This window comes from Ailuropoda melanoleuca, chromosome 3, assembly GCF_002007445.2.
Source record: "Ailuropoda melanoleuca isolate Jingjing chromosome 3, ASM200744v2, whole genome shotgun sequence".
Classification (NCBI taxonomy): Eukaryota; Metazoa; Chordata; class Mammalia; order Carnivora; family Ursidae; genus Ailuropoda; species Ailuropoda melanoleuca.
In genome coordinates, this window is record NC_048220.1 from 8,289,257 (window position 1) to 8,312,578 (window position 23,322).

Here is a 23,322-nt window from a genome sequence, read left to right on the forward strand (position 1 = left end):
CTCCTCTCCTCCTCTCCTCCTCTCCTCCTCTCCCCTCTCTCCTCTCCTTCTTCAAGCATTTTCAACCATCCCAGTCTGGCTGAGGTGCTATGGGACTCAGTGTTGCTCTCAAATAGCCAGGATTACTTGGAAGGGGAATTGGAGGATAGTTGGCTGGCGAGTTTAGTGAGTAGAGCCTTGGGGCACAGAATCAAATTCTCCCCTGCTGATCCAGTGCCTGGGAGCCGGCCCCCCTCCAGACTTGCATTCAGGGGAGCCCTAAGCCACCCGTCCCTCCCTCCTTCCCAAGGCTGAGCCACGCCTGTGACCAGTCTCCTCCTGGCACAAAGAAAGCCACGTTGGGAGGCTGGCTGGCTGTGCTTCCCTCCGCCACTCGCTCACCGATGCCCCCAAAGCCTGATGAGCATCCAGGCTGGAGGGGAATCCCCTAGAAACCACCTGCTCTGCCATCTCAGGATTAATGGAATCAAGTGATGCAGCAAAAATGCCATGACAGAACCTTATGCTGCCTATCCCCTGGTGTCATTTAGCTCAAGAAACCGTAAACAACAAAAAAGAAGAAGAAAACAGCTGGTGGTATAATCCCGCTCTGTTCTTCTGAAGAAAGCGAAGGGGAGAGGGAGTCCTCATTTTCACATCTGAGAGGCCTCTGTTGACGGAAAATTCTAGGGAACTCTGTGTGTGTGTGTGTGTGTGTGTGTGTGTGTGTGTGTGTGTGTGGTAACTCCATCGTGATTGTGAAATGGGAGAGTTGGGATTTCGCCCCAGCCCCTCCCTCTCCAAGATGGTCCTTTGTGACCTCGAGAGAGCTTTACTTCAAACAACTCAATTTCAGGGATTTCAGAGCCCTTTATAAAGCCAGCAGCGAGGAGCACATTCTGTTTCCCTGCTTCATGAGCAGAGGAGCCAAGGCGCTGAGTAAACACGGGCCGTCTGGTGTGGTAGGGGACCAGGGACACAAAGGCAAGGTCTGGCATTTGACTTAAATCCACTGGCAAACAGAACTCACTATTTCTTGACAAATTTCAGATTTGGCTCTTGAGGGAAGAACTGTAATCGCACCTTTGTTCAAAGGCCTAGAATCAGCCCCTCAGATGTGCCCTCAATAAGGCAGGGGTTGGCGGGAGGCGACGCCAAATGGGGAAAGTCTAGGATGTTAATGGCTAAGGCAGAAGAGCGACTTACTCACTTTCCTTTTGAACCGGCGCCCTGTCCACCTTTCAGGGATCGTATTCCCCCTCCCGAGAAGGCAAATTGGCCGTGCTCTCCAGCCCAGACGCTGGCTGGAGCCTCGTCTACGGACTTTGTTTGTCCTGATGGGCAACTATGCTTGTGTTTTGGGTTTGGGTTTGGGGATTTTTTGTTTGTTTGTTTTTTTAAAATCATCTCAAGTTTGTGTTCAGAGCTGGATGGCCCTGGAATGGTGGACAATACTGGAGAGCCGGAGGCTGAATCGGGGGTGAAATTATTGCAGTGTAAAAGAGACCTTTTAAGAAAGTCCCATTTTCTAAGAGTCCAGTTCTAGAGTTTGGGAATGACAGATAAATGGTGATAAACGATGTCTTGAATCGTGATGTAGGACCTTCATAGCCAGCTTGTCCCCAGTAAATGTTCTCTAGGTCCTTCTTTTATGTAGGGAAAAAAAAAATCAGAAGTAACACTTACTCACCATAAAATCATTAAGACGTCCAAATAGCAGGACTTCTGTGGCTTAATACCAAGTAACAATATTGAGGTTAATGAAAGTGAACATTTATTGAATGTTTACTCTGTGCCAGGTCCTGCCCTGAATTAGCACTTGACATAAATTGAATTCCGTCATCAGAATCCTATGAAAAATTTTGATTATCCCTAATTTACAGGTGGATAAACCGAAGCATGAAGAGGGTAAGTCCTGTGCCTGAGAGGGTATAGCAGATGAGTTGGCAGGGCTGGGACTGGAACCCAGGGATCTGGGTTGTTCTCTTAGCACCTGAAGGAGTGTAGACTCCTCTATGGGTTTCTGTTACTCCGTCCTGCACCTTCCTCTGGGCTCCAACTCTCTTTCTCCTATACGGAATTTTAAGTTTCTTACTGGGGAACTCCCAGAGGTCGGGCACCTTGAATTGGAGCATGTTCCCTTAGCAGCGATGACACCCATCCCGAGCACAAACTTGGCTGTGCCCTTGCTGCGCATTTACCCATCTGGGTTCCAGTACACTCCAGCCCGTCAGCTGAGTTCATTGAGTTGAACACGCACCAGACAAGCCAAAGCCCAGAGCACACGAAAGAAGGATCTATTCTAGCAATCTGTGTGAATATTGGAAAAGTACTTAGGGACAGTGTTCTCTCAAATGACGAGTGCGGGTAGGTGCGAAGACAAAGCCCGGGTCCCATAAAATGCCCAAGTGTCACTTTTTCCATTAGTGTTTCCGCTGATTTAGAACAGCAGTTTTCCCAGCCTTACTTTGCTCCCAGCCCTCCACCATTTATTTTCCCTTTAAAGATCTTCTTTTTCACCTTCCCCTTTGGTCAACCCACACGGTGTCTCCACATTGGCTTTTCGCGACCAACGGAGGAAATTTGTTTCCTGGAACTTGCTTTGTTGCTTTTTCAAAATGGGAGACTCTGAAAGGCTGATACTGTGATCTTACGTTTCTGGTATATTCCTTAGATTCTGCCTGCGTCCTCACTGTGGCCAGGTGCCTAGATTGGGAAGAATGCAAAGAAGGGTGCTTACCAGAAAGGTAAGATTTCGGACCCACTGAGGAAGGAATGGCAAAGAAAGTAGTATATATATCTGTGTTAGAAATGTGAGACCGTAGTTAAAAATGACGAGGTACAAAGCAAGCTCTAACATGGTCAAGCAGAAACACAGAGTGTCAAATGTTTACAAGTATTTTTCGTCTCATTACTGGAAAAACAATAAAAACAATCACCGAGCAATACTGTGTTTTCCCCTGTAAATATGCATACATGGGTGCAGGTGAATGTGAGACTCCTTACCAACCACACCAACATCCTGAGGGAGGACAGAACCAAGGGAATCAGGAACGAACCATGTGATAGAGGACTTGATCCCTACCTATATGGTTTTAATGCAAAAATGTATTGATAGATTTCTTATTAACATTAAAAACATGCAATAATTTTAACTTCAGGAAAGACCATGGTAGCCCCCCCCCCACCAAATAGGAGATTTCGGCTCATGTCTTTGTGCGTGTAACACCTTACCGCCTTTTATTTACAACTGGAGTTAGATTGGAAACGTGAATTTTCCTGGACTAGGTCACGGGGAGAGCTCACCGTCCAGTCGAGCTCAAATGAGCGAGAGTTTCCTTGAAGTCAAAGTTTTGTCGACGGCAGGGTGGCCACGCCGGTGGAGCCCCGCTTGTGCCTGGCATGGGACACTGTAAGCCAACTTGACAATTTCATCTGGTGGTCGCCCTGAGAGTTGAGTCTCCAAGGAGGGTTTGTCAATGTTCAGCACTTTTTTTTTTTTTTTTTAATTTGCTGGAGTCTACACCAGCAGCTCCATCCAAGCAGCTCACCTCTTTGGTAACTTTTCTGAGGCCAGACACTTCTTGGGGTAGCCAAAGCAAAACAAAACCCCAAGCCAAGGAACAACGCAACTGCAGCAGGGATGGCATGTCTCATTATTAATGACTTCAACAGTCCCATTCTGATGACCAAGAAGACAAGTCATTTGAGTTCAAAGACAATCCAGAAAATCGAAACCTGCATGCATTGAGCACCCCGTCTGCCAGGGGACCTGGCCTTCCTGGATTTCCCGTGGAGCTGGCGTGGCCCCGATTTACTGGCCCCCACACACCCTGCGCTTAAGTGCATCTGGGCCACCCTGCCACCATCACACACCTCAGAGGATTTTCTACTAAATTGCTGAGCTCGGGGAAACAGCAAAACACTGGGCGGGTGGTCTAAGGAAAAGCAGGGCTGGGGATCAGGTGGCAGGGAGACACGGTGCGAGGAGGAAGGGTGGGCAGCAGAGGTTCTGGAGATGGGAGAGCTGGTGACTGGGGTAAGAAGCAATTCCTGTTTCCTCCCCAGTGTGTCCTAGACTTGGGTTGTTGAGATGGGGGTATGGCTGTGTACCTTGGGTTATTTTCAGTGTAGGTTCGGCCCTCCCACTCCCCCCCCACCCCGGGGATCCCTTTGCCTTGCAGTTCCATAAAAAAGCAGATACTGTCAGTGGCCTTGAGGTACAGTGTGTGCAGGCTGAGGGGGAAACCAGCACCCTTGCTCTGCTTTCCACCCGATCACTGCCCTCTGGCTCTTCCTGTGCAGGTTTATGGAGCTGCCCTGACCAGGCCTGCCTTCCAGCCACCCTGCATCCTGCAGATGTAACCTCTCTGGGCCCCACCCTCCCCCCAAGACATTGTGAAAAACTCATTTTTATGATTGTGTTATTATAAAGGCAAATCGGTAATGTCATGTATTAAAATAGCTCATTTGACCCAAAAGTTCATTTTCCCCCTTGGGATTTTAATCTTTGATCCCCTGGTTACTGACGGATCGATCCCAGCCACTAACTTGGGAACTTGGGTGAGCCCCGCGCTGCCGGCCAGCTGCTCTGTCCCAGGAATCCCGAGGGGACTGGACACATTGGAAGCGCAGCTCCTGGTCCAGGTTTGCCTACACCATTGCTGAACAAACTTGAATAAACTCATCACAAAAGAGGCCAATAACTCAAGAGATAAGGGCTTGGAAAAGAGAAAGGAGAGATCTGTTTTGGGTCCTGGCGGTCGGGGGAGTTGGCATGCTCAAGCCTCAACCCCTGACCTTTCTGCCCACCAGATGGACACCTAGAGTTTTACAGAGAGAGGTTCAGGGGGGTACTGCCCCAGGGCAGGCAGAGCAGATGTGATTGTGAGTGGGAGTAGTGCCTGATGGTGGGCGGGGAAGGGGATGCCTGGGTGCGGTCTTCCAGGTATTCCTAGAAGGCAGGGCTTTTCCGGTCTGGTGGTTGGAATGTTCTGGTCTCTGAAAAATGTCTTCCTCAATGTCTCAAGAAAGTGCGGTAAGAAGTAAGCATGTTGGGTTTTAGTTACATATGGCATACGTTCAGTGGTCTTGTCTGTTTCTGGTCCTTATTGTTGGAGTCTGCTGTTGAACAGAAGGGCTCGCAGACACTGACACCCCAAAGGATTGTGGGCCCTAGGGGCTGTGCTAACTTGCTCAACACGGGGGTCAGCGCTATCCCAAAATGAGTGACATTCTGTTTCCTCCTATAAAGTTAACCCTGATTTACAAGCTTTCCAGGAACTCGTAATCAGACTTTTCTCTGATTTTAAGTGCCTTGCTGGGTTTTTTTTTGTAGCCCCTTGCTCACAACAAGCAAGCAAACAAACAAAAAAATCAAGGCATAAGGAAGTTTTTTGTTTTTTTTTTTAAAGATTTTATTTATTTATTCGACAGAGATAGAGACAGCCAGTGAGAGAGGGGAAGCAGGGGGAGTGGGAGAGGAAGAAGCAGGCTCATAGCAGAGGAGCCTGATGTGGGGCTCGATCCCAGAACGCCGGGATCACTCCCTGAGCCAAAGGCAGACGTTTAACCGCTGTGCCACCCAGGCTCCCCAAGGCATAAGGAAGTTTTAAGGTGAGGATTTAGTGGCCCTGAATCTCAAAGGGTTTATCAAGAAAAGATAGAAAACCAACTGCCTCTCAATGAGTAGTAACTATGTGCCATTCCCATTTAATTCCAGTGAGCTCGATACTCTGACCTTTGTCAAGGATGACCTTTAGGAGCCTGGATGAAAGTAGCGTGCTCAAGGTCACGCGGACAGAGTTGGAGCTGAGACCAAAGCGGTTTGTCTTCCCTGTGCTTCACTTGCTGTTTCTTCTCTCTCTCTCTCTCTCTCTTTTTTTTTAAGATTTTATTTATTTGAGGAAGAGAAAGGGAGAGAACGAGTGGAGTGGAGGGGCAGAGGAAGAGCTGGAGAGAGAATCTTTAAGCAGACTCCCTGCTGAGCACAGAGCCAGATGTTGGGCTTGATGCGGAACTCAATCCCAGGACCCCAGGACCATGACCTGAGCCACCCTGGTACCCCCACGTGCTCTTCCTTCTATCTGGAGCTCTCTTACCCAGGATTCTGACCCTGGCTGACTCCTCCTTTCCTTCCAGGGCTCAGTTGATGAGGAACCCACTCAGAGGGCAACCACTGGGTCATTCTTCATGGTATCGCACAGCTGTAGTGCGCACTGCATTTGTGAAGATCTGGCATTCTTTCTCATTCTCCTTCTCTCTCGTGTGTATTTATATTGTGTGTCAGTCAGTCTATTTCCCTCTATCCTTAATCCCAACCCAAGTATATGAACTCCGTGATAGCAAGGGTCTTTTCTCTCTTGTTTACTGTATGCATGACATATAGCATGTGGTCAGTAAGGCGTTGTTGAGGGTCTGAGTCCAAAGTCCGTATGCACATCACCACCCCTCCACACTTCCCGTGGAAGCTTGCTTTTGATTTGACTTAAATTTGATACAACTCAGCAAATTGGAAATCGAGGTAATGTGAGTCAGTGAACAGGAAGCACAGGCTCAAAGTTGACAGGTTATGTGAATTTTGACAGGTTATACGAATTGCCTGACCCTAGGGCTTGGTTTCTTTAAAACAATGAAGCTTAAGATAGCACAATAATGGTGGTTGTCCTGGAATCCTAAGACGGTGCTCACCACCAGCATTATCAAATAAACAATATTACAGTAAGCGATGAGCTCTGAGATGGTGCGTTATGAGGTGTTTAATGGAGAGAGGTCTGAAAAGCCAGGAAAAAACAATGACTCAGCCAGCGTTACCTCTGGTACAGAGAGCTGTTTTGGAGCACTGCTTTCCCATCCAATGGTGACGTCACTTGATGCTACACGACGTTCCTGTGCCCTGAGAGTCCTGCCCGCTGGGGAGTCAGTACTCTCCAAGGAATTGGCTGACATCAAAACTTTGGGAGATTTGGGGGGCTTCTCTAGATCTGACTAACTTAACCGAATCTGATAGGTCAGAACTTACTCTACTCCAAAGATTCTTACAGTGTCCGAAGGATAAGAGAAACCGAGCCTGGGGAGGCTCTTCTGTTAGGAGCCTTTGGGGTGCCGGTGGGAGCTCTGCACGGCTGGGCAGCACCCTGGTGTCCTGGCCATGATTCTCTCCCAGTAGAAACCATCTCAGGGGTCCAAGGCTGGGTGTGTTGACAGTGACTGCCTAATGGCTCCTAAATTGTGACTTGCCTCGTCACTGTTCTCTCAAGGTCCAACGTATTACTTTGCAGAGCACTTTGGAACAAATAGGATCTAATTCTGTTCCAGGATAGCAGCGAGTGACTGATAAATATTTCAGGCTACAATTTTCTCGTTTCATGGGGACTTACATGTATCACTCTTTTGCGCTCCCATGAAAGTGTATTCAGAGCAGGTACCTCCCAGCTGAACATCTGCGTCTCTGTGTATTTGCCTCTCCAAAAATATCCTTTTGTAATTACAATCTTCAAAGAAGTCCATCAACATTAACCAGGCAGCAGTGTTGGCAGATGCCTTTTATAGTCGTAAGAACAAAATTGGGGAGGCTGAGTGGCTCCTCTTTGGTGTCAGATTGGAAAGCCCCTCCTGGTAGTGGTCTGGCCGCGCTCTGCCTGCCTTGCTTCCAGCACGGCACACAGTTCTCATTCTCTGAGAGAGGGCTTGTGAAATTGTCTGCATCAGCGCGAATCCCAGCCCTCATTACTGTATCATCCCCAAGCCTCAGCTTTTTTATTCAGAGTGGTGAGGGCATCGCCACACTTGGGAACCATTGGTATATATTTTGCATAAGGAGCCTCGTATATTATTAATTAACTCATCAGAAAAAAAAATGTGCTTTGGTGACTGATTCTTTGGGAGGAAATTCAGTGTCTCATTAGAGATCATTACAGGAGCTTAATACAATTACGTATGTCAGACCGAATCACTTTTGACATTATGGCGTGAGAGGTTCTTTCTAAATGGGACGTGAGTGAGGCAGATGGTAAACCGAGGATCGTCTTTGTTTCATTTTTTTCCCCCTTCAGACAGAAATGTAGGTCGAAGAGGGAAGTGAGAGGTAAGAAACCTTGGGGCTTGAAGCTGTCTCCTTAGTGGCCGACGGAAGGGCACAGTTTACTAAGTTCCTTTCTTAAGACTGTGACTTAGTCCTGAAAAAAAGGAGTTAAGGGACACCTGGGTGGCTCAGTCGGTGAAGCATCTGCCTTTGGCTCAGATCATGATCCCAGGTGCCGGGATAGAGCCCTGTGTTGGGCTCCCTGCTCAGTGGGGAGTCTGCCTCTCCCTCTCCCTCTTTTGCTGCCCCTGCTTGTGTGCACACACACTCTCTCTCTCTCTGTCAAATAAATAAATAAGTAAAATCTTTAAAAAAAGAGAAATTATGTTTTCCTCTTTTAAGACATTCAGGGGACCTAGGCAACTCTCTCACGGCAAAGCTACATAGCACAAAAGGTTTCACATAGAAATGAGCCCATTCTCGGTTAATAGGCTCAGACAAGCAAGCAAACAAGCTTGTAGGTCAACAAAGAGAAAGTGACCCGGCTCCATGAAGGGTATATCATTCTTTCAAAGTTTTCCCTTCATTCCCTTCATTCAAAAGATGTGTCATAAATACTTTCCTTGAATTTTTGCTCGTCTGTTCTGTTCACTGACACCTTCACTTCACCTCTTACCAGACATTTAGGTCTTCCCTTGTTCACTTCAGCAGGGCTGATTGCTGTGGGTAAAGGCTGACCAAAGAGCGAAGACAAAGTCAAGAACTGTCTCAGATGCTGTGGTACAGTGGGTTTGATTTAAAACCAGACTGTAATTAGCTTCCTTTGTGATCTTGGGAGAAGTCACCTAAACTTGCTGTCTGCACTATTAACTTCTGTCTGTCATGGTGTCTGCTCCCTTGACCGCGGACTCCTGCACAGCAGCTGTGAATCCCCGTTCTTCCTCTCCCACACGGTGCCCACCATGCGGGCCTGCAGTGCTAGGGGTCCGGAAATGTCTAACCGTGAGAGTACTTAAAGGCCAGTGTTGCTCTGGGCTCCAGACACTTGTGTCACTTTATTTCGTAGTATTGGTAAGGGTAAGACAATTTCTCTAAGATAATTTCTCGAAGTAGATCTCGCTTTGGATACTAGATTTGGAAAACTCTTGGTAATTTTGGTTACTCTGATCACATTTTATTTTTTTAAAAGATTTTATTTTTCTGGGGGGAGAGAGCATGCATGCAGGGGGAGAGGGGCAGAGGCAGAGGGAGAAGCAGGCTCCCCAAGGAGCAGGGAGCCCAATGTGGGACTCCGCTTAACTGACTGAGCCTCCCAGGTGCCCCTCTGGTCACAGGCTACACTCCTGTGACCCAACATCTCCTATCCACGTATGTGGAACTCACCTAGAGATGTCCATTAAAGATAGAGGGGGAGAAACCAAGATAAATCTTGGTGGAGAAAGTCATGTGCGGCTCTCCAGCCGAGAGTCCCGTCTACTCGCAGGACCTTTCTCGTTTGCATTGTACCTTGGACTGTCTGGAAAGTGAAGTTAAATGTGTTACACTTGCCCCGGAAGGAGCTCTTGAGGGTCGCAGAGCAGAGGCTGAGCTGTCCTGACACGTGTGCTGTGGTCTTGGGGGTTTCCTCTCTGCGAAGGTTTCTTTGCAACCTGCTGCACACAGAGAGGGACATGGTTAGTTACCTCTGAGACGGAAGCGCCTATGGGGAGACTCTGAGGTAGCTTCGAGCCCAGTTCCCTGCTGGGTCCCCAGGGGCTGTAGAGAATGGCTTTGCTCAGACCCCACCTCGGATCCCTCGATTTGTCTCCTCAGGCTCCGGTTTTCTTGCTGAGCTCTCAGAACAAGCTGGGAAAGCCCTTCCGCTGCAAGACATGGCTGTTTCAACAAGACTGGCAGCGGGGTGTGCCTAGGCTGAAGACTTTTGTGAAAAGTTCGCTTTTAAGTAAATACCATAAAACCTTTATTCATGCCCCATGAGCGTGAGACAGGGTCCTCTTCCATGTGTGTGGCCAAACCACACTCTGGGACTTTTCCTCCCAGCTCTGAAACCCGCCATATGGAAGTGATTATCTGGAGAAGGGAGCTGCTGCAGACGCAGGGTGACAATTGTGGAGTAACACCCAACACCGGTTCTGGAAGCCGTGGAGCAATGTCCGTTCTGTGGTCCAGGAATGTGTTTTCAGTGCACTGATTCCCTGGATACCCCAGGAGACCGAGGGAGGACAGGCCCCTGGCCGGCCAGCACTGCTGCCTTCAGCGCCCCATGCGGACAAGGTCCATTCCTCCCTCCTGGTGTGTTAAGTGAATGTGTGGTGTTCATTCAAGGGCAGTGTCTGCTGAGCTCACTTAGCATGGGCTATAAAACGGCTTTAAGTAATCAGCATCCCGAACCTTAGAGACGAGGTTGGAACTGTAAACCCCAACCAAACAGAAACATAAATTGGGTGGTGATTCAGTGGTGAGGAAACCCTGAATTTTGTTTTTTTCCACTGAGAATGCACAGTGCAGTTCCCGTGTGAGAGACCAACTAGATGGAGCTCCCCTGACATCAAAAGCATTTCAGAGTTTCAGAGTCCGACTCACTAGTCATAGGGTAAAGATGGCCGAGTAGACTATGGGTTAAATGACCAAGTCACCAGTTCACCCCTGTGGTCTTTCTTTTTTTTCACTTGTAGAATGTTTGGGATGCTGGGAAGACGGGTCCGATCTCCCATTATCCTCTTGTTCATGTTCACGTAGATGGTTCTCTTTCTCCAGATGGTCCCTCCCGCTGCCACTGTGCCGGATCTAAGGCCAGGGAAAAGGGCTGCTCCTGAGATCCCTCTGGAGAGCTGGATTGCGGCTGGGATCTGTTAGTTGCATTTCTAAGCTTGAGAGGTCATTTTCCCTTTACCTTGAAGGTAAAACGTGCCTAATAATCCACAGAGTGATTTTCTTATCTGCAATTTAGATGCCTGAGGCTATCGGGGGCATTTGCAAAGGCCAGGTGTTGCTGGGAAGCAGGAGTCTGGCTATACAGTTAAATAGCCCTCCTCCCTCCCCTTTTTTCCAGACCCTATTTCCCAATTCCATTTTTAAAACATGAAATGGGTTAAGCCCAGCATCAGTAAGAGACTGACGTTTGCTAAAAGGGCGCTCTCATTTAGCCCCTGATTTTAGTGGGACTTAAAAAGGGAAGGTCTTAACAAGTATTTTAAGTTGACGAATAAAAACAGACACACCAGAGGGAGATTTGCCAACCGTAAAAATACATAGGCGTTAAGCCCCCTGTACGTAAACCAAATATAAATGGAAAGACAATGAGTAAATGGCACATATAAACGGACAAAACCCCAGTGGATAAGCCATAAAGATCTGACGGCAAGGCCCATATGTCTTTAAAATTCTCAGCTTTTCTATTCAAGTAATGTGCGATTTGTCCCAGGTTTACAGTTCATTCATCCCACTCAAAGTCCGCCTTGGCACCGCTCAGTTTGTCTGCTGTCTACACGTTGGGGCTTTTGGCAAATGCAGAAGCTCTCGACAAGAGCAGCTTTGGAGTGTTTTTCAGACCCCTGATGGGCCTCAGATAGTATAAAACAAGGATTTGTAGCTCTTTAGGGATGTTGCACTGTTTGAAGCAAAATATCTTCTCACTTCTTTTCCAGTACTTACATGTGGGGAGCTAATCCCAGAGCCGGGAGAGGAGGAGGGACCAGCACAGAAGCCATTTTCCCAGAGGCCGGGGGTGGGGAGGGGGGAAGTGAGCTCACTTTATAGAGCCCATGAAGGGTCTCTGATCATCTCCTTGAGAACACATCCTCAGCTGTGGCTTCCTGACGTCCTCTGGTCTCAGATAAACACAAGTTAGGAATGTTTTAAACCACCCCCCCCTTTTTTGGGGAGAATCAAATGACGCAGCACGTGAAAAGTATGATAAAACCGTGAATCACCGTGCAAGATTCTCGTTTTTGGAGGAAAGAGAGGCTCTCTGTGCAAAGTGACCAGGGGAGCCACGATTTCAGGTTGATGGCAAGTGAGAGTGCTTAGGTGCTTAGAAGACGTGTTTCCATGGCACTGAGCAGAACCTTAATTCTTCACTTAAGGGTCTGGTCCCACAATACTCACATTTATTCACTTCTTGTCAACCTGGTTGCCGCTGTCATTCCACGCTGTGATCTCTGGCACTGTGTGTCCCCATCCTGTCTTGGAAGGTGATACTGCTTTGAGTAGCGCTCACACCTTGAGCTCCTCCGCCAGCTCCTTTGACTGCTTTGGCGTGCCAGGACCGGAAGCATGACAAGTGTGTTATTGGTTTGCACGGAATGGCTGGGAGCCCAGTGGGGGGCTGAGATCAGAGAGGCTGGTGGCACCTCCCAGGACAGCTGGCCATCCGGTGGCCTTGCTGAGAGTCATTGCCAGACAGGCCTTCTAAAGCGGGGGCTATTTACAAGAAGAAGGTGGAATATTCTGCCATCACAAGGACAGTCTCTTATGGAAGGGTCAGGAGGCAGGGAGCTTTACCTTGCTTGGAATTATTCAAGAGGCCGCACAGCTTTGCATAGCAACAGAAGGCTTGTTGACAGGACTTAGAGGCTTCCGGAAGAGGGGACTATTCTCTGGGACTGCCACACACAAAGTCATTAACCCCCTGCCGCGGGAAAGTGTGAAATTATGCTGTACTGGGGGCTGGGTTCACTTGTGTGGCCCTATTGAGGCCATTTTCCTCCCCCGCTGGCCAGTAAAGAAGCAGGCTCTTCCCTCTGTCCATATCATTAGCGAGTTGGGGGGGGGGCCCTGCGTTGCCACACCACCCCCCAGACAGTTGAGGCTCCAGCATTTTCTGCACTACGCTGCAGGGCCCCTCTGCGCAGAGTGGGGTAGTTAGCTGTCGTGAGCACCACAGTCCCTCAGCCCTGCTTGGAAGTGAGCCCTTCTCCCCTGGAGCCAAGGTTTGGGAGGAAATGCGTGCCCCTCCCAACCCTCCCCCCCACCCAAAGAGGAAGGAAAGTCACATTTCTCCTCCTCTGGAGAGGAGCTCTCCTCTTCAGGAGGGTCAGTTTTTATCTAGTACAAAGAAATGAGGTGAGTCTTCCCCAGGTTACATGTTCGTACCCTTGGGCTATCCTAACGGTCTAACTTTGGACAAGTCACATCCTCCAAGTCATGCTCTAAGGACTCGAGAAAAAAACAATTCCTCGGGGGGAGGTGTCAGTAGAACAGCCAGAAGGCTGTGCTGTGTGTTTGGCAGATCTCATGCCTTGGGTTATCTGGGTAAATGTCCAGTATTAAGGAAAAGCAAGGCAAGGACTTATTTAGGTGCTAGTTTGGTGCTTTTTTTTTTCTTTTGGCAGAGCAAGATCCAACAATGAGCCTGCTTATTATTTCTGAGCCCCTGATTCTCTCCTTGTAAAGTGGAATGAATAATGCCTACCTGATGGGAAAAACTTTAAGCAAGCCATAGGGAAGGAGCGAGATAAATTGTGGCACGTCTCTAGGATGGTGTACTGGGCACACTTTGAAAGCAAAGACGTGGGGTGCTGACCTGGAACGTTGTCGAAAAGCATTAAGTGGATAAGGACCAGCTGTAGCACAGAGTGTATATGAGAGTTGGTGTGTGTGCATGTGTAGAAAACTTAACGCATGGTGCACGGGGAGATGTGTATCCTAGAATGCACGTCACGGAGGGCGGGGGGCGGAGGAACCCCAAGAATCGGTGGGAAGTCGGCTTGGAGGAGAGGGAGAGTTGGGCTTCAGGGGCACGGTGAGCACTGCTTACTGACACACTTACATTCTCTCTGTTGAAGTTTTCTGTCCGGGTCCATGTCTGCCTCTTGTTTTCAAAACGGCACCGGAGTTTATTCGCATAGTCAGAGGATGGCTCTTCCTTTTCCTGTTCTTCCGGGTCAAAAAAATGAAAACCTTCGATATTGGTACGGGATTTAAATCAACGTCTCATGTGCCCAGAGCACAGAAGAGGCTTGGTTAACGTCGGTGCCAATAACACGGAGGGAAGACCTGAATGTTCTTTCTATTGACCGTGTCTTTTTTTTTTTTTTTAAGATAGTAATGTTGACTGTCTCTTAGATACCATGCATTGTTTTCGTCGCTATTTTTTAGGGTGTTTACCATCTATTTCTCCGTCCCTTCTGGTTTGCAGATGTCACTGCCCTAGAGGTGGTGAAAGATCACCGGATTTGGGAAACCTTACTGACCAGGTTTGCCCACAAATACTGTGATTTGGGACTTGGGGTCACTTACTCGTTCTGAGCGTCCATTTCCTCAGCCGGTGGCCGGGAACCTAGATGACGTCCAGGGTCCGGCTAAGCTTGAAATGTACGTGTCCCCTCGCCGGGGAGCTTGAGGCAGCTGGGAAGCGAGAGCGTGGAGTGATCTCTGTCAGAGAAGTCAAAGGCAAGACAGAGGAGAAATGTCATGGAGAGAAGTTGGAGGCTAGGAAACAGTTTCTTGAAACAAACCCACTCTGTTACAACCCACACAGCCGCTAGCTTGCTCATTCTGCTTCCCAGGCAAGAACTGTATACCCTGTCTGCCAAGGAATCCGTAGCAGAGCTCTTTTTGCTACTCTAAAAGGCTGCAAAGATAAGTTTTCTGTTTCTTTGGGTTGGATTTTGTTGGCAGCTGCTTCCTTCTGGTGATTTGTTTTAAATCTAAAAGGGAAGGTCAGTGCTTTGGGCTGCGTATTTACTTAACTCCTTTTCTCAGTGGTTGGAATATAGAATGTCAGTTTTCTTAGCCAGAGTGGTTCCTTGTAGGAAACAGATCTGTGCAATGGAGGTCTCCCCTGTCAGTGTATGGGTGGATGTGTAAGTATCGAATGCACTTAAAATGCAATAAATAGAGGGTACACAGTACCATGGATCCGCCACCCACGGCCCCTTTCCAAGGGGGTGCCCAGCCCTCATTTTTCTCTTTCACAGCCCCTTGATAAAAGCTGGGCCGCTTTCATCAAGCTCGTAAGGCCGTGTAGGGATTATGTCCTTCCTTCCAGTCTGGGCATTGTTCCGGCGGCCAGGTGAGCTCGTGTGTGGGGCTGCTGGAAGCTGGCAAAGACTTTGTTCCCCTCTCTGAGCCTGGCTTCCCCCGGAGCAGGCCTGTGTAACAGCCAGCAGTGAGCCTGGGGGACTTGTGAGCTGTTGCCATGGTCACTCCCCAGCGTGCCCAAGGCTGAGTCCCTGCAGCCGCTGCGGGACTTCATTAGAGGCAGAGCAACACGTGACCGCAGCCTCAGATCACTTCATGAGCACGGTGGCCTGGCCTTGTCTCCTTGTGTCATTTTTTGCCCCGTGAGCGGAATGGAGCTGATCTGAGGCCAACAGACCCATGTATTCCTAACACCGAGACAAACGCACCGGCCCTCCAAACACCATCGATGGGATCCACGAGCTAAACTAACAACTTGAAGGGAAAACAATGACAGTTCTGTTTCATAAGAAAAACGGTAATTTGAACAAAACACTGACATGATTTTACATACTTGTATTCATATTATGGCCAGAAGTTTTGCATTTTTTTTTTCACATAATACAGCTTTGGGAACATTTTTCCATGTTACTTTGTGGTCTTTGTAATTAGCTATGTTACTGTGAAAAGGAAAATAAACACAGTTGTCTTGAGGTCCCCCAAGGACTAGCATCCTGGACATAGGACAGGACAGTAACTGGATCATGTAAACTGTCTCTAATTCTGATTACAGATCCTAATTCACTTATGGGGGTTTGCCACTGCTCATGAGGAAGTCCCAGACTTTGTTTTCTTTTCCTTCGAAGCACCTCCATGGACTTCTTGACTTATCTCTCTGCAACATATTCTTGAATCGGGCCTTTGCTTGTCTTCGCAGTTCAGCCAGGGGACGACTTCATTAGGAGGAAGTAGCATCTGGCCTCACCTCTCACTAGGCACCTGACCAGGGGCCTCAGCTAGGAATTCTCTAGGCCCAAGGTCATTTTGAGAAACCCTCTAAGGGAGAAGGGAGTCTGCTTATTTTTTTTTTTCACTTAAAGGGTTGTGATAAGGAATGCAGAAGTCAGAAAACGTACCCAGAATTCAGGCAGGTTAACAATGTGCTTCCTGAACGGAGGAGATTTCACTGACCTTGATTGTCCTTCCGTGTGGAGGGCTTGGGAGGAAGAGGTGTTGTCGGCTATGGCACGAATGCAGGGAAATCTCCACTCCCAGGGGCCAGAGCTCTGATTCTGTAGCCACAGGCGACTGGCTTTGACGGTGTGAGGTCTAGGACCCGCAGGGGAGAGCTGGGCATCTGGCTGGAAGCTGTGTTGTGAGGGCAGAACTCCCACAGCCAGCCTGGGCCCTGCGTCCTCCCCTCCCGGATGTTCCCAGCAGCTTGCCTCATCTCAGAGGCACTGCCTGACAGAGGGAGGACCCTGATCCACGCCCACGGGCACAGCGGGGCAGCCCGTCTGTGTGGCACCTGCTAGCCACACACAGCGGGGCTGTCTGTCGCCGCTTGGAGCCCACCTGGCACGAGAGAGAGGGAGGCTGTCTGAGCGCGACCTTGGACACAGATTGCCAGCAGGGGTCCCGTGCCTCACCCGGGGAGAAGCAGTCCCTGGAATCCTAGGCACAGAGCAAAGTAAAAAGCTCTTGGGAGACTAACCTCACCTCATCAAACTGGGAGAACCATGTAGCTAGTAAACATTGTCAGAAAGCGACGGGAAGCAGGGATTATTAGAACATTTACGAAACTTTCAAGTTCAGTGGCCCTGAATCACAACTGACCAGAGCACGTGGTAATGGCAGCAGCAGGTCTCACGAAGGGGTCACAATTGTATTTGAGTCAGCAGGGTGAGGAGAGAGGGGGCTTTCTGGACTTTTCTTGGTTTGATTGTTTTCAGCTTATAAGACAAATTCTTTTTTTCTCCTACAATTATGTTAAATTACAGTGGGCAAGGAAATGTTTTGCATATGGATGCCCTCTGATCTGTCTTTCAAGCAGCCCCTGAGGGTCATTTGGGTGCGGTGGCAGGAGGGTGGATATCCACTGGTTTAAAGAGTATAATCCGACTGCGTTCTCGAAGTGGTTCTCTGATCCCTTCTATCAATAATCAGACTTGTGAGAAAATGGGGCAGGGCTGGGCTCAACATCGCTCCCTGCCAGTCAAAACTTCTGCTGAAAGATAAGATGTTATGATCTGCTAATTACGTTGCTGCAATTAAGAAGTTGGGGCTAGGGGCGCCTGGGTGGCACAGCGGTTAAGCCTCTGCCTTTGGCTCAGGGCGTGATCCCGGCGTTCTGGGATCGAGCCCCACATCAGGCTCCTCCGCTATGAGCCTGCTTCTTCCTCTCCCACTCCCCCTGCTTGTGTTCCCTCTCTCTGGCTGTCTCTCTCTGTCAAATAAATAAATAAAATCTTTAAAAAAAAAAAAAAGAAGTTGGGGCTGATGCCTCTGAGCTTCCAGTACATAAAGATCAGCAGCCATTTGAGTTGAAATGCTACATCCTGTGACCTGTTTTTAATTGACTTCCCTCCTCCCCATTCTTCAAAGAGGGCCCTGCCAAAGCCACCAGCTCTGACTTTGAAGCTCCCTTGAAAAAGGGGGAAAAAAACAAAGGCCAAAAGTCAAGGGCTTTCAACCACATATGTTTTAGGCCAAATTCACAAATGTCTTTTTTTCTTTGATCTGGAAAAACAAAAAAAGAAATTGAGACATGCCGTATTGATCACATTTAAAGAAATCTTATTTAACAATGGGTCTAGTCACAAATGTCTGCTTTTCTAATATTTTTCTGATGATGGGAGTTTAACATTTCTGATATGTATGGAATAGAAGATCAGCTCCTTTTTCCTTTGAAATACCTCCTCTGTGATGTAATTATCACATAATGGCCGATGGCTGGTTCTCTTGGACAACCTTTGCTGAACCCCGTGGACAGCCAGCTGTGACTCACTTACGGGTCCATGAGGTACCCTTCATGAGTTCATGGTCTGTGCTCAGGGAACACATCATTGTCTCTTTTACCACCTTTAATTATATCATTCGTATTACAGGAATAAAATCCCAATAATTTGATGTTAAATTGATTATTTGCTAAGATCAGATACCTAGGAAGAATGTTTGCAAATGTATGGAAGAAAATAAGGTATCCTAGCCCATTTTGTAAGAGTATTTAGATAACAGATGCAGATGTGTGCTCAGAACATTAAAAAAAGGGGCAGGGGCCTCCTTGGACATGCCAGCAATATTTCCAAAGTCTTTGTTGCTTCAGGGCTAGACATTGCAGCCTGTGCATTGCATGAGATCTTTCACAGAGAGTGGTTTTCATTTTACAGATAAAAAACTAAGAGAGAGGGGCTCCTGGGGGGCTCGGTAGGTTGGGCATCTGCCTTCGTCTTGGGTCATGATCCCAGGGTCCTGGGATTGAACCCCACGTCAGGTTCCCTGCTCAGCGGGGCGTCTGCTTCTCCCTCTGCCCCTGTTTGTGCTTTCACTCACTCACTCACTCACTCTCTCTCTCAAATAAATAAAATCTTTAAAACAAAACAAAATAAAACTAAGAGAGAAAGAAGTCAAGGCACTTGGTCAGGGTCATGCAGATGATTCCTGTGCGATTAGAGCCATGTTCCAGGTTTCCTGACTCCCACAATAGAGATCCTTCCATCACACCATACGCCATTTATCCACAAGCCCCAAGGACCCTGTGGGCCCTTCCTCATTTAGGCCAAAGGCCGGGGAAACCCAAGCAGGGAGACAAAGGTTGTATTCCTTGTAGGTCAGAGTCATATCCCTGACAGCACACTCCCCCTGAGCGTGCTAGCGTAGACATAGCCTTATCACCAGCTTCCTCACTCTTGGCTAGAAGAGAAGGAAGAAAGCAGATTTGAGCTGTGGCTGCAAAAACCTGACTTGTGCGTGGCCATCTGGCATGGATTTTCCAGGTTTCTGAGGACCTCTGTGCTATGGCAATGCTTTGTGGACAACTGTAGACAAAGGGCTTGGCAAGGCCAGTGGTTCTCAGGCTGCATGTGCCATGGAAACCCAGCCAGGTCAGCTTGGACCCAAACGGTCCCTGGGTCCCATCCGAGCAGTTCACCTCTCACTGTGGCTGAGACCCGGAAACACAGACTGGCCTCCGACGAAGGCCTTCAGCCACGTGCACCGGACCCAGGCCGTCCTCGCAGGCCGCTGCTGTATAGGCCGTTGCGTCATCTTTGGCTCTACTCTTGGAAAAGTGCTCTCATGTAATTGAAACGGTGAAACATTTCATTTTGTCACAACAGAAAGAACGCGTGTTCCTTGCAGACAATGGAGACATTATCGAGGACTGAGAGAAATTTACAGCACTTGTCCTAACCCGATCACCTGATGGTAATTGTTAATAAATGCAAAGTAAAGCCCCAGTCTGTTTTGCTGGATTTGGGATACTCTTGGAATACTCTTTTAAAAATACTTAAAAAAATTGGCTCATCCTATAAATTGCTTTGCAACTAGGTAATTTGTTTTCATTTTTCTTAATGCTATAATAATATCATCTGAATTTTTATTGACTGCCTACTATATCTCAGCTATAAGAGTTCTGTAAAACGGCTGCTACAATTCCTGTTTTACAGCCAAAGAAACGAGGGTTCTGAGATTGTTCTTTCTCTCCATTCTCTCATTCGATAACCTCCTTCCTGGCGAGGTCTCGTGGTTCATTTGTCAGCTGTAGCTCAAAATCTTCTTGTCAGCCCTGACCTTTCCTCTTAGCCATAGCCTTTGATATCCAGTTGCCTCCTTGACGTCTCAATTGGATCTCAAATGTGCTTAGGACTCAGCCCTCTTCCAAAATTGTGCACAGGTACTTTGCACGGTGATATATGAGGGCCTGCACCTCTGTTATCACAGCATTGGTCTAGGCTACCATGTTAGCCCATCGCCAGCAGGGCACTCTTGACCTTCTTGAATTTATTTGCTACCCAGCAGCCGAGGGATCTTTTCAAAATGCAGATCTGACTATGCCACCCCCAGCTCCTAACACTAGAATGACTTTCCTCTGCTCTTCAGGTGAAGACTGGAATCTTTCACTTGAGCCACCCAGCCTCCATGTTCTGCCTGCCTCCCGACCTAGCCTCAGTTCACACCTGCTGCCCACACTCTGTGCTGCCATCACACAGATGTTCTTGCAGTTCACATACCTAAATCTCAACGGGAATTTTGGACTTGTTCCTTCTGACTGGAACACTCTTCCTGCCCCATCTGTGATTTCTTCTTTGGCCACGCTATTCCTACTTTGTCTTTCGATGTTGGCCCCATCACCCCATCTTGAGATAAGGCTTCCTTGATCCCCGGTGACCACATTGGTTTTCTTGTATTATTCACTCTCCTCACACAGTGCCTCTCTTCTCTGTAGCTCTCTTGCGGCTATAAACTTATTCATAGGATTCTTTAAAGACCATAATGACATTTAGGCTGTAAGCTCCGTGAGGGCAGGAGCCATACCTTGTTTGTGTCTACCATTATATACTTTTTTTCCCCTTAATTTTTAATTTTTTAAATTAAAAAAAAATTTGTTTTAAGTAATCTCTCCACCCAGCGTGGGGCTCAGACTCGCAGCCCTGAGATCAAGAGTCGTATGCTCTCCCGACTGAGCCAGCCAGCTCTCCCTACCATTGCATCTTCATCGCCTAAAGCCCTGACTGGCATGTATTCATCACTAACCGTGTGTTGGGTGGATGAGCTGTAGGACTCCTCAAGATTTACCAGCTAAAGGGGCTGAGTCAGAATGGAACCCGCCATTCATCCTATGACGTGGTGGTATCAGGAAGGCATAAAACATTAAACACATTTGTGTGTTATAGTATGTATAATGATATCCTCCAACGTTCAGGACCATTTCCAAGATCTCTGAACCAACCTCTGTCTACTTTGACATCCCGGCCGACCTACACAGAGGGAAGCATTTGTGTTGCTCACTGACGAGAATTTCATTGTGATAGCATTGTTTCGATTCATACATTTTGAAGTACGCATATCCTTTGATTGATATCTCAGCCTCAGGTTAGACACTAAAGAGGAAAGTGAAGAAGGAAAGCATGTTTTGAGGACAACATACAGAGAGGTGTGAGCGCAGAAGCAAAGGGAGTGTGGCAGCCAAGTCAAGTTTCCCAGGATTAGGAATGGTATGGACAGAGAGGAGTGAGGAACTACAGGATGTTTTAACTGGAAGAGACCCCAGAAATCCTTTCATTCGGCCTTCTAATTGTATAGATTGCTTTGATGTGGCCCAGTTCACATGTGTAGCTATTGGGAGCTCCAGGACTAAACCCCATACATCTTCCTTGTAGAGACTAAAACTCCCAAATACTTCTGTTAGCCCATCAAGTACTAAGTGAACGTTCACCATATAGTTCCGTGTATTTAGTATGGGGAATGTAGGGAACAGCTAGTGAGTTAATAGCAACAATAAACAGTACGAGTCATAACAAGAGCACTATTTTGGGTTACTAGGATGCTTTAATCTTTGCAGATTACTTTTGTGTGCTGCCTGTCATGCAAGCCTCGCAAAACCATGGCGGTAGACGGGACACGATTGTACGTAGGAAGAAAGATGGTGTAACTTGTCCAAAGCCACAGGTCCACGAAATGGCAGCGTTCGGCCCCAAATTCAGATTCTCGGGCTCCAAGCGAGATGACTGTGTCACTGCCTCTTGCTGCTGTGTGAAGGGTCAACACAGACCCTGCAGCTCTCCAGGGTCTCTGAAGCTCCCCACCGAGGTGGAGGCTCACCTTCCAGGTTTGAGGACACGCGAGGAAGAGCGCGGACCCTGATCTCCAGCGACCCTGACCTCTCTCAGGCTCAGCCCTTCCCTCAGCACCTGGCAGGATGCCAGAACTCACGGGCGATTCTGGGCCAAGTTCAGCGGGGAGCCCTGGATTAGGATTCTCAAGCTGACAGCAGTTTTGCCTTGTGAAGACGTACCCGGCCTGCCTCACGCATTCCTCTCACACCTGGGAGGATCGGACTCGCTTTCTATTTGCAAACACATCTGCCTCGTTGCGTAGATCATTTAAAAAAAAAAAAAAAAGCAGAAATGTCGTTTCTTTGAAAATAATTCACCGTCACCCTTCCGTTTCAGTCATTTGGTAAGTTCTGAATGTATTTTTCTTTCCAGAGTCCCTGAGAAGCTGTTTGTTTTCCCCCTCTTTTAACCAGCCGGGTGCCAGCATTTTCTTTCCTCCTGTCCATCTGACGTCAGCTCAGTGTTTTGCTTCTGTCTGCTCTGCCAGCTGGTAACCTGCAGGTAGTTGGGATGAAAGAGGCTTTTTCTCGACTCAGGCAGTGCCCCAAGTCCCACCCCAAACACAGATACACACACACACAAACAGCGTGGAGTACAATAGTTTGACGTACAGGATGCCATGCGGGGAGAGGGCTGCGCACGGCTCCCCGCGGTCCCGTGTGGGCCGGCGCAGGGAAATGGAATTGGCCGCGATCCGTGCAAATCAGCATCCTGGAAAAGGAAGGTCTGGGTCAAGAGGAAGGAATATTCCATCCTGAGGAAAAAAGATTAGGTTTGTTCAATGTGAGTGCTCGGAGAGAGCTTCCACCCTGACAATGCACCGCGGCTCTTAATTTAGCAAGCTATCAGTCTGCGATTACTAGTCTGTATTTAGAAGAAAGGCACATTCATGATTGTTATTAAGCGATCTAATTTTAGGACCATTACTAGAATAAAACTCAGGAATATGATAATATTTAACTAGAAATGTGACTAATAAAGCTCCCCATATTTCCACATGTAGCTATTAAAGGCTGTAATTAAACGTAAATAGTGCGGCAGGGAAATTTCTTGTGGGTGCGATGGTAAAGCAGGAATCGCTTTTAGCAAGCATTGTGGGGTGGAATGAGCTACTGAAATGGTAGATTGCCTTTTCAGATTTGGTCCCATCGTTTAGGTGAGAGACTATATGGTTTGTTTGGGGTTTTTTTGTTTGTTTGTTTTTTAAGGCTAGGTGGAGACCAGGGGTCATTCCTAGCTCTCACAGGACATGTATGACCACTTTAGTACAAATCAACAGGGAACGACCTCAGACGGTGAAGATGGAGGGTCAGAGGCCCGGATGAGACGTGGGGACTCCGTAGCTCAGCCTTCACTCACGTGTGGTATATCTCGCACAGTTTGTTACCGTCGTAAATTTCCCTCCCTCTTTTTTTTTTTTTTTTTAAAGATTTTATTTATTTATTTGACAGAGAGAGACAGCCAGCGAGAGAGGGAACACACGCAGGGGGAGTGGGAGAGGAAGAAGCTCTTCCCAGCGGAGGAGCCTGATGTGGGGCTTGATCCCGGAACGCCGGGATCACGCCCTGAGCCGAAGGCAGA

General features: G+C 48.1%; 2 long non-coding RNA genes across 3 annotated transcripts in view; one reads left to right on the plus strand and one right to left on the minus strand.

Moving 5' to 3' along the window:
* LOC117801449 overlaps positions 1 to 21,625 on the plus strand; it is a 43,815-nt gene extending 22,190 nt beyond the window's left edge. The window contains exons 3-4 of one of the 2 annotated variants that reach the window (XR_004623973.1): positions 2,654 to 2,726; positions 4,285 to 4,450. This is a non-coding gene — a long non-coding RNA (uncharacterized LOC117801449). Of the gene's footprint in view, positions 1 to 2,653; positions 2,727 to 4,284; positions 4,451 to 21,467 lie in introns of those variants that run through there. The other variant, XR_004623975.1, reaches the window with a different exon arrangement.
* On the minus strand, positions 9,443 to 16,335 carry LOC117801450. The gene is made up of 4 exons (XR_004623976.1): positions 16,097 to 16,335; positions 14,243 to 14,377; positions 13,773 to 13,879; positions 9,443 to 9,654 (listed from the first exon to the last, which is right to left on the minus strand). It is a non-coding gene; the product is annotated as an uncharacterized LOC117801450 (long non-coding RNA).
* Positions 21,626 to 23,322: the final 1,697 nt, after the last annotated feature.